The following is a 13,146-nucleotide window of genomic DNA, read 5'->3' as shown; positions in this document are numbered from 1 at the left end:
AGGGAAAGAAAATAATAATTATGCTACTTCTAACTAATTTAATGAGTAAAAATCTTATAAGAGTACACGTATATAAATTCTCTTTAATTGTGCATTCAAAAAACAAAAACATTCTCTTTAATTGTATCTGTGCAATTTGTGTGATTGTAAAGTTGTATATTGTGCTATAAATATTATACGTTTAGTGTTTAATGTTTAATGTTTAATGTTTAATAATTACTCCGTATTATTTAATTTGGCATATAAAGTCTGTTGGTACCAAAATTATTATTTAATTTGTGTAATAATGTTAGTTGACATATGTTGATTATGAACCAAAGAAAATTATGGTGAATTATATGTTAGAAAAAAATAATAGAAAATGACATTGTAAGTGGTTATTTTGTGATATAAATATATGCGAGGTTCATTTTTTATTTAGGTCAGGTCAAAATTGATTCGGATTCTTCGTAATGAGACGAAAAGATCAATATATTGTATGCTCAAAACGGATAATAATGAGTGAATGAAAAATTGATTCTCAAAGTAAACCATTTGAGTTGGAAAATAGAGGTGGAAAGACTTGAAACAAGCACTTTTCCCACATTGGAAAAACAAGGGGATTTGCACCACTATATATATACAAGAGCCTTTTAAAAAGATGTTGAATTGTATGACATAGATGCTCTTTCTCACTCGTAGGAATCAGATGATGCAAGCCATTTTCCTTGATTTGATGACTGTGTTTTTATTTATTTGTTACCTTTTCTATTCTCTCTTTTATGTAATAAGGGTATTTCTGACATTTATATGAATTTTTAATTGTAGATATTATATTTTTGGTCTGTTATGCATATTTTTAGGGATAAATTTAAGGTAGTTTTGAATTCTTTTCTTATTTACCATTGAGTCTCCCACCACCCATCATAGATCTCCGTGGTGTCAAAGTCAAGGATCAGCGCGAGAAGATCTTCGATCAAGTTACGGAAACGTTGCGAGAGTGGGATATTTTCCAGGTGACGAAACGGGGGATCCTGTTCAGTATATTGGACGAAATGATCGACAGGATTTGCATGTTTCATGAACAAGACAATGAGATTAAGAAAACCGGACGAATTATAAGAAATTTGTAGGTTATGATTAGTTTTTATCCAACTATGAATATTAATATTGAGAATCTATTTTTTTGTGCATCGCGCATATAGAATACTAGTAATTGTCCCGTGCGATGCACGAATTATTATTAATTTAACAAATTTACCAATTAAATTATTGACATTCTCTGAATTAACAAAGAAAATAATGGTTGTGGAAACAGAAAAACGTACTTGAGTTCTTGAACTCAGAATTAGTTTGATTAAAAATGTAAGTATAACTATACAAAGTAATATTTAATATTTTTAAAAGTTTAATTATGCTATTATTATGTTGATTTTAAAGTTTATTGTTACTTGTATTATTATTTGAATATGATTTTTTAAAGGAATTTGAATTTGACATAACTACTTTAATTATATAACTAACGTATTTAAATAAAACTTGTAAATAAAATAACATGCGATATTTGTCGAAAATCTCAACCAAAAACTTATTCATTTGAAAAAGATTATTTATGTAAGAATTATATTTATTTTATATCTAATTTCTCCTCTTTATATATGTGGAGTCAAATTAATTATAATTGAGGTTTAAATGAATAAATACACAAATTATATTAAATATAAAACTTTACCAATAAATTTGAACACAATAAACTTTTTTCCATACTTCATTATGCTTTAATATATATATATATATATATATATATATATATATATATATATATATATATATATATATATATATATATATATATATATATATATTGAGAGAGAGAGAGAGAGATAGAGCTATATATAATAATAAAATGTAATTTATAAAATATAAATACACATAATAATTTCAAAAAAATATGTATAAATACATCTACCCACACAATTAATGCATTCATGCTTGCTAATCTTGTTTCTATCAAAATGCATTCATACTTTGGAGGAAAAATTTTGTGGCTAGATTCTGCTTTATTATATATATAAAGATAAAGACTAGCTTAGTGCAGCTACAACCACTCGAATTTTCAATATTCCTTTTTATTTCTCATCAAACGAATGACATCTTCTTCTGATCCTAGCTATTCTTAGCATGATATTGGGAAATCTCATTGCTATTACTCAAACAAGCATGAAACGTATGCTTGCCTATTCGTCCATAGGTCAAATCAGATATGTCATTATTGGAATAATTGTTGGAGACTCAAATGATGGATATGCAAGCATGATAACTTATATGATGTTCTTGTTCTATATCTCCATGAATCTAGGAGCTTTTGCTTGCATTGTATTATTTGGTCTACGTACCGGAATGGATAACATTTGAGATTATGCATGATTATACACAAAAGATCTTCCTAATGATTTTCTCATGACCTCCCATATAGGAGAGGTCACTACATGCCATCTGAGCACAAGGTGCTTGACATTTCCATCTTAATTAATATGTCTGATTTCAAAAAAAAATCTTAATTAATATGTCATTTCAATAGTACCCGTAATTAGTCATCAACGTAACACGGACATTTAGTCATTCTCCTAATATATGCCGTTATTTTGGATAGAGAAACCCACATGTGTTTCTTGCTTGAATTGTAATTTGAGGATAATATAGTAACTTTTGAATACCACATATATTTCTTTTAACTATTAACAATTTTAATTCTCACATTATGAATAGTTTAAACCCGAACATATGTTCTCTTTTCCATTTAAAATTGACTAAATTAAATCATCCATGAAGATCATCTCCAATATATATAATAAAAACTTGCTAGGTATTGTTTAGGTGATCTCCGTCCAAGAAAGTTTGACTGAAAACTAAAAATTTGTCATGTTTAGTTTTAGTCCAAAATAACCCCATCCATTAGGCTAAATATATCAGCTTGATCTTTCATATTTAATAAAGCATTTAACTTTTTGTCATTGTTTACTCCACATGTTTAATGATTTTCCCACAATTGGTGCATGTCTATAAAAATTACCACTATAACTTTACAAGTGACGAAAAAATATAAACTTTTAGCACTTTGAAAATGCTACCTAATTGAACTTGTGAAATCAAAAGTGACGATTAATCAACATTTTCTAAATAAAAATTTATTGAACGCATATAATTAAACTAAATAACACAATTTTAAATTGTAACGGATCCAGTATGGGGGCAGCTTCCCCCACTCACCCCACCCCACCCCGTATATAATCCTTATATATATACTAGTTTTTTACGCGCATTGCACGATTGGAATAATGCCTAATATTTTTTTTTTTAAAATAAGTATTTTAAAGTATATCAAGGCAAGATTGTATTGGAATTGGTCATGCATAGATAATTGAATGTTAAATTTGCGTATTTAAATAGGCAATTCTAAATTTACAAATGCAAGATGATATAGTCAAGATTGATTATAATTGTCAATAAAATAATTGTATAGGTATTGTTGAAACCAAATACGGGACATAAGGGAGAGCAAATAAAAATTAGGACATAATAAAATATTAAATATATACTAATATTAAAGAGCTAACTGCTGATTGTCAAACAAACACATTGCGAGATAGTTTCTCACTTCAATTTGTTGTGTGATTTGAATACTCTTTTTGTCAAATAAATCCCTCAAGTAGTTAATATAATTGACTTAATTATATATATATATATATATATATATATATATATATATATATATATATATATATATATATATATATATACCCTTAGCTCATTGTACATGTTAATTTAAACAGCGATTTTTTTCAAATATCTTTTTACCAATCGTGGATATAATTCGCTGGTCAAATTCGCTAATATAATCCGCTAATTGCTGATTGTCAAACAATGACATTGTAAGGTAGTTCTCACTTCAATTTGTTGTGTGATTTGAATACTCTCTTTGTCAACAAATCACTCAAGTAGTTAATATGATTGGCTTTATTAATTATATTTTTTTAATTTTTTCATGGTATTAATAAAATACTTGGTAAATAAATATATATCACTATTTTTTTATAACTTTGATATTTAATTAAAAAAGTGCAAAAAAAAAAAAAAAAAAAAGACAATGTAGTGAATATACTCCTGAATTGATGAATTTGAATGTAAAGAATTTTTACATTGGAGAAATATACAGATAATATAACTAATAAAATTATTTCTATTAATTAATTTATTGATAATGAAATACTTTTTTTTAATAAAGACATTGTAGGGACAATGTAGCAAATATAATTAATTAATGAATTTCAATGTAAAGAATTTTTATATTAGAGAAAAATAAATACAATATAACTAATGAGATTATTTCTCTTATTTAATTTATTGATAATGAATAATTGTTTTTTTTGAATAAAGAGATTGTAGACATATAATTCTAAATTAAAGAAATGCATATGTATTATTTTTTGTTGTAGCTACTAAATTATTATTTTTTTTTGAATGCTACTAAATTATTATTTAATTTAATAAGAATATAATAGAGTACTAATTATGCCAACTTTAGTTGGGATGCGGTTCGAACATAAGACCTTTGTTATTGAAATCAATGAGTAAGTTAACGGTGAACTAACAGAAAAAATAATATTTAACGGAAAAGTTAACAGATAATCATATTCATTAAGGAAAAATTAAACTCTGATCAATCTGAGCCATTCATTTGATCAATCTGGAATATATACGTCCCAGGCCTAATTCTCTTGTGTTCTTATTAGTATATATATATATATATATATATATATAGTAGATAAGTAGGATATTAACCAAACTCGCAATTGTTTTTGGAAACCTAAGTAAGTATTGTTACGTTCCACATACAACATTCAAGAATGGCAAGTGCAAGAGGCATGACGTTAGAAGACCTTTTCCGGGCAAAATACAGTTTGAAGAAGGAAGACGACCTGTTTCAGTTGATCGAATCAGCTATCACGGTGGCCGTTTTGGAAAAGAAAGCTGAGTTTCACAAGCGGAAGGGACGTATTGCCCAAATTCTAAACAGCGAGACAGCCTATGACGTTGTGTTTGTTAGAAATAATTATTTCATAACAATGATTTATATAATAAAGGTTGTAATTCTATAAGGTACTCACGTTGATGATTAGTGATGTGTAAAGGCGGAATTACTGGGTGAAATTCCCTCCCTCTCATTCTGTTAAAATTTAAGTTTATAAGGGTTAAAAGATGTATACTGGATAAGGTTATGGGTTTCACAATCCTAAAGGGATTTCTATTCCTAAAAGGAGGTCACATTCCTAAAGGGATTTCTATTCCTAAAGGAGGTTCCCCATTCCTCTTGAAAGAGGGTTTCTCATCACATCTATAAATACCCAGGAAAACTCTAGGGATGAAAACGGTTTCAAATCTCTAAGTTTTCTAGTCTCCGTATCATCAGGAGGTGAATAAGGTATACGGATCAGAGAGGTGAAGCATTATATTCTTGATTCATTCAATTTAGGGATTACATCTTCAATGGAACCAAGTAAGTCATATCTTTCCTATTTAATTAAAAGTCCATGATCATGAACATTGTTTAGTTGATTGATTTGATTTACATGCGATCATTGTTAATTGTGCTTCCGCATTTAAGTTATAGCGCATAAAGGATTATTTAACATTTGGTATCAGAGCCTGCTTGTAAATTGATTAATCACTAAAATTAGGGTTCATGATGTTTGGAGATTTTTAATTATAAAGTTTGTTGTTAATTGCATAGGTAATTACTGTGTACGTACCGTTTATATACATATGATGATGATATCAATTGCTATGTATAAATTTTGTGTATGCACCGTTCACATACATATATATTTGTAATCACTGCAATCAATTCTCTTCGGAATCAACAAAGCAAATTTGCATATTATCTTGGAATTGAATCAACTGGAGTTTTGGTGTGCCTACTGTTTATATATATAAGAATTGGTTTGCGTGTTTATATATATAAGATTGATTTGCATGATTTGATTCGCATGTTTCTGTTTATGAATGTGCATACTGTTTTCTTGAATCAAGCATCAGATGTATGTATCTACTGTAATGTATATATGTTTTTGGAATTGAATCATATGGAGTCATGTTAGTTGTACTGTGTTCGTACGGTATATGATTCATATGTTATATGGTTTGTCTCTATCAAATCATGAATTATATGTTATAAGAGAACGACATATAAATTAAGGTTTATTTTGTTTGGACAATTAAATTGAGTCTATTTGGGTTTATTTAAAGTATTATGGAGTCACTTTAAATTTTAGGCTCATTTAATATGTGCTTATATTTGAGTCTATTTGGGTTATTTAAAGTATTATGAATTTGCTTTAAATTCTAGGCTCATTTAATTTGGGTTTGTATTTGAGCTGTTTGGTTTATTTAAGGCATTAAGGACTTGCTTTAAATTATAGGCTCATTTGAGATCAATTATGGTTGGAGGTTATATCCACGATTAGTTTATATATATGTTTATAAATGAATCATTAGCATAAATCGAGTGCGTTAGTCGCCAAAGCGGTCCACTCATGGTAATAGCTAATAATCATTTATGTTTATGTTTACAACATATATATAAATTAAGGTTTACTTACATAAATAATTTATTAGCATAAGGCGAGTGTGTTAGTCGCCAAAGCGGCCCACTCATGGTAATAGCTAAATAAACATTTATGTTTATGTTACAACATAAATTAAAGTTTAATTACATAAATGAGTTATTAGCAGGCGAGTGTGTAAGTCGCTAAAGCGGCCCACTCATGGTAATAGCTAAATAATCATTTATGTTTATATTACAACATAAATTAAGGTTTATTCACATAAATAAATTATTAGCATAAGGCGAGTGCGTTAGTCACCAAAGTGGCCCACTCAAGGAAATAGCTAAATAATTATTTATGTTTACAAATGTTTATCGTACACAGGTATTTTGCATCATTGAATGACACTAAATGATTGATAAACATTTGTGATCATTAACACATGGTTCTAGCGGTTGCCCAAAGGTAAATCAGACATGTGATTAATGACAATTTAGGAGATTATGATTCTTGTTTTGTTAATATGTAGTGCATGTCCAAAGATGGCCTATATATTAAATTGAAACTTGATGAATAGTCTCATTCAAGTATGTGTGAATGATGCATGTCGGTAAATTGACATTGTATTTAAATTTGACCCAAAGGCGGATTTAAATGCAAACTTAAGGTCTATAAATTATAGTCTGAATAAAGGTTTGTTACTCAAAGCAATTGATTTGTGAGATAAATGTTTGCAGTGAACACTATCGTATCACGCTATAACAGTGACAGTTATGATGTCAGTAATAATAGCAGCAAATCTAAAAGTAGTAAAGAAGGGCAAGCATCCTATGAAGGTGCAAGGTGATGTTCAGGAAGTGCAGAAATGCTATTCTGTAACAAACCTGGGCACAAGAAGGCTGAATGCCTGAAGAGGAAAGCTTGGATGGAAATAAAAGTATACATTCAGTTTCAGTATGCTTGGAATCCAATTTTGTTAAGGTTCCTTCTAATACTTGGTGGTTAGACACTGGTGCTACAACACATGTTTATAACATTAAGCAAGATTTTTTATGTTTCAACCTCATAGGGAAAATGAAAAGTGTCTTTTTCATGGGAAACATGATGAAAGCTAGAATTGAAGGTATTGGAACTTACAGAATTAAGATGGATACAGGTTTTTGCCTTGATCTTGAGAATTGTCTGTATGTTCCAAATTGTTCTAGAAATCTTGTTTCAACAGCTAGGTTGAAAACATTGGGTTTTTACTTTAAGATTGGAGACAAATGTTCGTATCAACAAAACCCTTTATGGTTCTGGTGTTTTGTTGGATACACTATACTGTTTCAATCTTAATGATGACTTTGTTAATTCCTTGTTTAATGTGATGTTTGTGTTAAAAGGAGTGCGCCAAAAAGAATCTTCAGCTGACTTGTGGCATAAAAGGCTTTGTCATATATCCAAATAAAGGATATTGAGACTTATTAAAGTTGGAATTTTGTCTCAATTGGATTTTAATGACTGGAATGATGCATGTGTCGATTGCATAAAGGTAAAGCAAGTCAGACATGTATCAGTACACTCAGCCACAAGAAGCTCATGATTACTTGATTTAATACATACAGATATCTGTGGTCTTTTTTAGGATGTTCCGTCTTAGGGCGGTGATAAATACTTTATTACCTTTATTGATGATCATTCTGGGTACTATTACATCTATTTACTGTGTGAAAGATCTCAGTCTGTGGATGTCCTAGAGACATTCATATTTGAAGTTGAGAGTCAGCTAAATAGAAAGGTAAAGACAATTAGATCATATAAAGGTGATGAGTATTATGGGAAAACATCAAAAGTTGGGCAAATTCTCGGCCCATTTAAAGAAATTCCTCGAATCTAAGGGCATTTGTGCATTATACACAATGCTAGGCACACCACATCAAAATGGTGTGGAGGAAAGGTGAAATCGTACTCTAAGGGAAATGGTTAGGAGTAAGGTAAATAACTGTACATTGCCTGTTTCATTGTGGATATATGCATTAAAGACAACAGCATACTTACTCAATAGGGTTCCTAGTAAGGTTGTTTTTTAAAACACCTTATGAACTATGGACAAGAAGGAAACCTAGTTTGAGGCATCTTCACATTTGGGACTGTCAAGCTGGAGTGAGGATATATAATCCACATGAAAATAAATTGGAATCCAGAACCATTAGTGGTTATTTCATTGGATATCCAGAAAGGTCTAAAGGATACATGTTTATTGTCCTAATCATAAGTGCGAGGATTGTTGAGTCTGGTGATGCTCACTTCATTTAAAATGGTGAAATCAGTGGGAGTGTGGGAGCTCGTAATGTTGAGATTAAGGAGTCATTGATGGTTACAGATTCATCAAGTGATCCTTTTTCATGTTGTTGTTCCTATTACTGCAGTGCAGTGTAGCCTTATGGAAATACTTTGGAACAACAGCAACTAGATGCTCAAATTCCACATGAGGAAGCTATTGTAAATGAAGATGAGGTTGCAACTCAAGATGATGATCAAGTGAAATCTCAGCAGGAAGTGACATTAAGGAGATCTACTAGATAGAAAAGATCAGCCATTCCTGATGACTATATTGTTTATGCACTTCAGCATGAAAGTGACTTGAGCATTGATAATTATCCAGTCTCATTTAACCAAGCCATACAGGATAATAATTCTCCTTGAGAATTATTTTGGTTTTGGTGGCTCATTCTGTTCTTGAGCTCCACCAAATGGTTGTTAAAATTGCCTTTCTGAATGGTAAATTAAAAGAGGAAGTATACATGGATTAGCCGTAAGGCTTTATGGCCACAGGAAAGGAAAATCTGGTATGTAGATTGAAGATGTCGATCTATGGATTAAAACATGCTTCTAGACAATGGTACTTGAAATTGTCATTTGGTTTTGTAGAGATCACTGTTGATCGGTGTATCCACATAAAGGTTTAATGGAAACAAGTTTGTAATCCTAGTATTACATGTTGACGACATTCTTCTTGCTGCTAATAATAAAAGGGATGTTGCGTGATGTTAAGGAATATCTTTCTAAGAACTTTGAAATGAAGGATATGGGTGAGACTTCATATGTGATTGGAATAAGAAATATTCTATGATAGATCACATGGGATTTTAGGTTTATCCTAGAAGACTCACATTAACAAAGTTTTAGAAAGATATAAACTGGAAAACTGCAAAAGAGGGTCCTGTGATACTTACAAGGCACTAAGGACCACATGCTCACCTATAAAAGGAACGAATAACCTGGAGGTTATAGGTTATTCGGATTCAGACTATGCCCGATGTTTGGATACCCGAAAATCCACATTCGAATATATTTTTCCACTTGCTCATGGAGCAATATCTTGGATGAGTGTGAAGGAGCCTGTCATTGCTACTTCCACTATAAAGGCAGAATTTGTAGCATGCTTTGAGGCTATAATTCAATAATCATGGCTGCGTAATTTCATTTATGGTTTGGGCATTGTCGACACTATAGCCAAACCATTGAGGATTCATTATGATAATACAGTAGCTATGTTCTTCTCAAAGAACGACAAATATACTAGTGGTGCCAAGCACATGGATTTGAACTTTCTGTTAGTTAAGGAGAAGGTACAAAATCAAAAGAGTATCAATAGTGCATATTGGCACCGATCTTATGATCACGGATCCGTTGACTAAGGGATTGGCGCCCATGACCTTCATTGGCCATGTTGGGAGGATGGGCATACTGGTAAAGTCCTTGTATAACGGTTAACTCTGCCATACATGTATGGATTTATGTTTGATAGCACATCAGGTTGATGATACTCTTAGATATCTATTCAGGTATTGATTTTGTTATGGTCGATGTTGATCACTTATTTATGCATAATTCAGAAGTGATAACAATGGTCTTGTTTAAGACATAAGGAATAAGGTACTTTCAGATTTTACCTTATTATTATGGTTCGAATTCTTATTAACTGTGATACATGGAAGGGAGCGGGACGCTATGTCAGGCCTGTAACCGCCATGATTCGGTTAATAAAGTTCGATAAGGTGGTGACTTTTACATTTTCATATTAGGTGAGCTCAAATTAAGGATTGAAAATTGTAAAGTCACGCATATATGAATCAAGTGGGAGATTGTTAGAAATAATTTATTCCTAACGTTGATTCATATAATTAAGGTGTCATGCTTATATGAATCAGTGGGAGACTGTTAGAAATAATTATTTCATAACAATGATTTATATAATAAAGGTTGTAATTCCATAAGGTACTCACGTTGATGATTAGTGATGTGTAAAGGCGGAATTACTGGGTGAAATTCCCTCCCTCTCATTCTGTTAAAATTTAAGTTTATAAGGGTTAAAAGATGTATACTGGATAAGGTTATGGGTTTCACAATCCTAAAGGGATTTCTATTCCTAAAAGGAGGTCACATTCCTAAAGGGATTTCTATTCCTAAAGGAGGTTCCCCATTCCTCTTGAAAGAGGGTTTCTCATCACATCTATAAATACCCAGGAAAACTCTAGGGATGAAAACGGTTTCAAATCTCTAAGTTTTCTAGTCTCCGTATCATCAGGAGGTGAATAAGGTATACGGATCAGAGAGGTGAAGCATTATATTCTTGATTCATTCAATTTAGGGATTACATCTTCAATGGAACCAAGTAAGTCATATCTTTCCTATTTAATTAAAAGTCCATGATCATGAACATTGTTTAGTTGATTGATTTGATTTACATGCGATCATTGTTAATTGTGCTTCCGCATTTAAGTTATAGCGCATAAATGATTATTTAACAGTGTTCTCGACGACTTCTGAGGAGGATTCCGACGGCGACGATGATGACGGCGGCGAACTTCCGCAAATCATCACTCCGCCCGTCGCCGCCGCCGCAAACGCCAAACCCCAGAGTGGTTTACGAGAAAACACCAAGTCCAAGGAGGTGGTTCGAGAAAACAACAACAAACGCAATGGGAAGATTATTCAAGAAAAAGAGAGACCCAGAGACAAGGGATCGAATCAAGAAAAGAAGGGAAACGGCGGCATTTATGAGCGGAAGTTGGAGGCTTCGGAGAGGAAGTTGGAGAAGAGGTACCAGGATCTGGAGAAAAGGAAGAGGAAAATCCAGTTTCTTGAAATCAAGGATGCTCCCAAGGTGGAAAACATCGGCAGAGTTGCCAAGAAAATCCGTTTCTGAACTACTTTATCATCCATATAGGTTGTACATTTATGTTTATATATATATTATATGTTTAACAGGTCCCCTCACGTGTGAGTTTTTATAGATTTAAACCTTTGACATGGTTTTGATATCAAATTGAAGTATGTGTTTCATATCAACTAAAAGTCTAATGGGATTGCACATAATATATTATATGTTCAATAATGACAAATGACTGGATGGGATGGGGTTGATTTAATTGATAACTACTTGTTTAATATATGAATAGTCGTATGTATTGATGATCATTCTTGGGTGCAAACATTATAAGAAGGGCCTTGCTCACTTATATCACTATCAGGATACTTGAATGAACTTAACGGTTTATTTTCTATACAAGCAACGAAGAGAAAGAGCACGCCATCCGTGAACACAACGAGATCGAGATTGTCCATAGTTTACGATCTTCAATTCTGAGAGCATTCTTGTTTAGTTTGCCTCATTTGATTACACAGTTTTTGATCACCAATATTGGATAAATATGGAAAGAGTTCTATTACATGGACTTCCATTCTCTACTCCTTTATTTTTACTTCAAGAGATGATAGGCTATCTTTATGGTCTTAAAAAAAATGTTAACATAAAAAATTTTGAGTATGGGAGTAAAAGTAGGGAGTAGAACTTGGGAGTTGAAATAGTATTTTCCATATAGAAAGGTGTTTCTCATTAGTGTACTGGCTAAACTTGTATGTGACTAGGCATACTCAATTACTCATCCACCTGAGTGTCAGTCCTGTTCTTTCAAGTTTGATATGGATTTGGAATGGTAAGAGTAGTAAGATATTTTTGGTTGTGCCTTTCAAAGTAAGAGTTCATAGAACACTTGGCTTTGTTTTATGTTTAAGGGTGAAATTGTATATGCAGGTTCCTTCCGTACTTGGGCCAACCAAATTTCATCCCCTGAAAGGGAATAAGGTTACCTATAGATATATAAATACAAACATGCGCACACATATATGTCATTAGCAGTTTGGAGAATGAGAGGTTGTCACAGGCTGTTTTTCCGTGACTGTGCGAAGACCCAAAAGAATGAGGAAACGACCAATTGGTTAGCAATGCCATGCAGGTGAAGGGGGCATTAATAGCGTTAAGGGTTGTTCTGCTTTAGACGCTAAGGTCTGGTCGAGTTAGGCACGCCGACCCGATTAAGTTTGGGGAGCTTGTCCCTAGTCTTGAACTTGACTATAAAGGGGACCGATGTGATCGAAGGGCACAACTGGTTGGGAGCTGTTGCCGCTTTCCTGATGAGTCCATGGCAAGGCGAAACCAGATTGGCTCGTATGTTGGTAAAGACTGATTCGCAGGGTATGAAGGGCCGCGGGGTACTGCACGGGCGTTGCACAGGAC

This window comes from Ipomoea nil, unplaced genomic scaffold (assembly GCF_001879475.1).
Source record: "Ipomoea nil cultivar Tokyo-kokei standard unplaced genomic scaffold, Asagao_1.1 scaffold0268, whole genome shotgun sequence".
Lineage (NCBI taxonomy): Eukaryota > Viridiplantae > Streptophyta > Magnoliopsida > Solanales > Convolvulaceae > Ipomoea > Ipomoea nil.
This window is presented reverse-complemented; position numbering follows the sequence as displayed.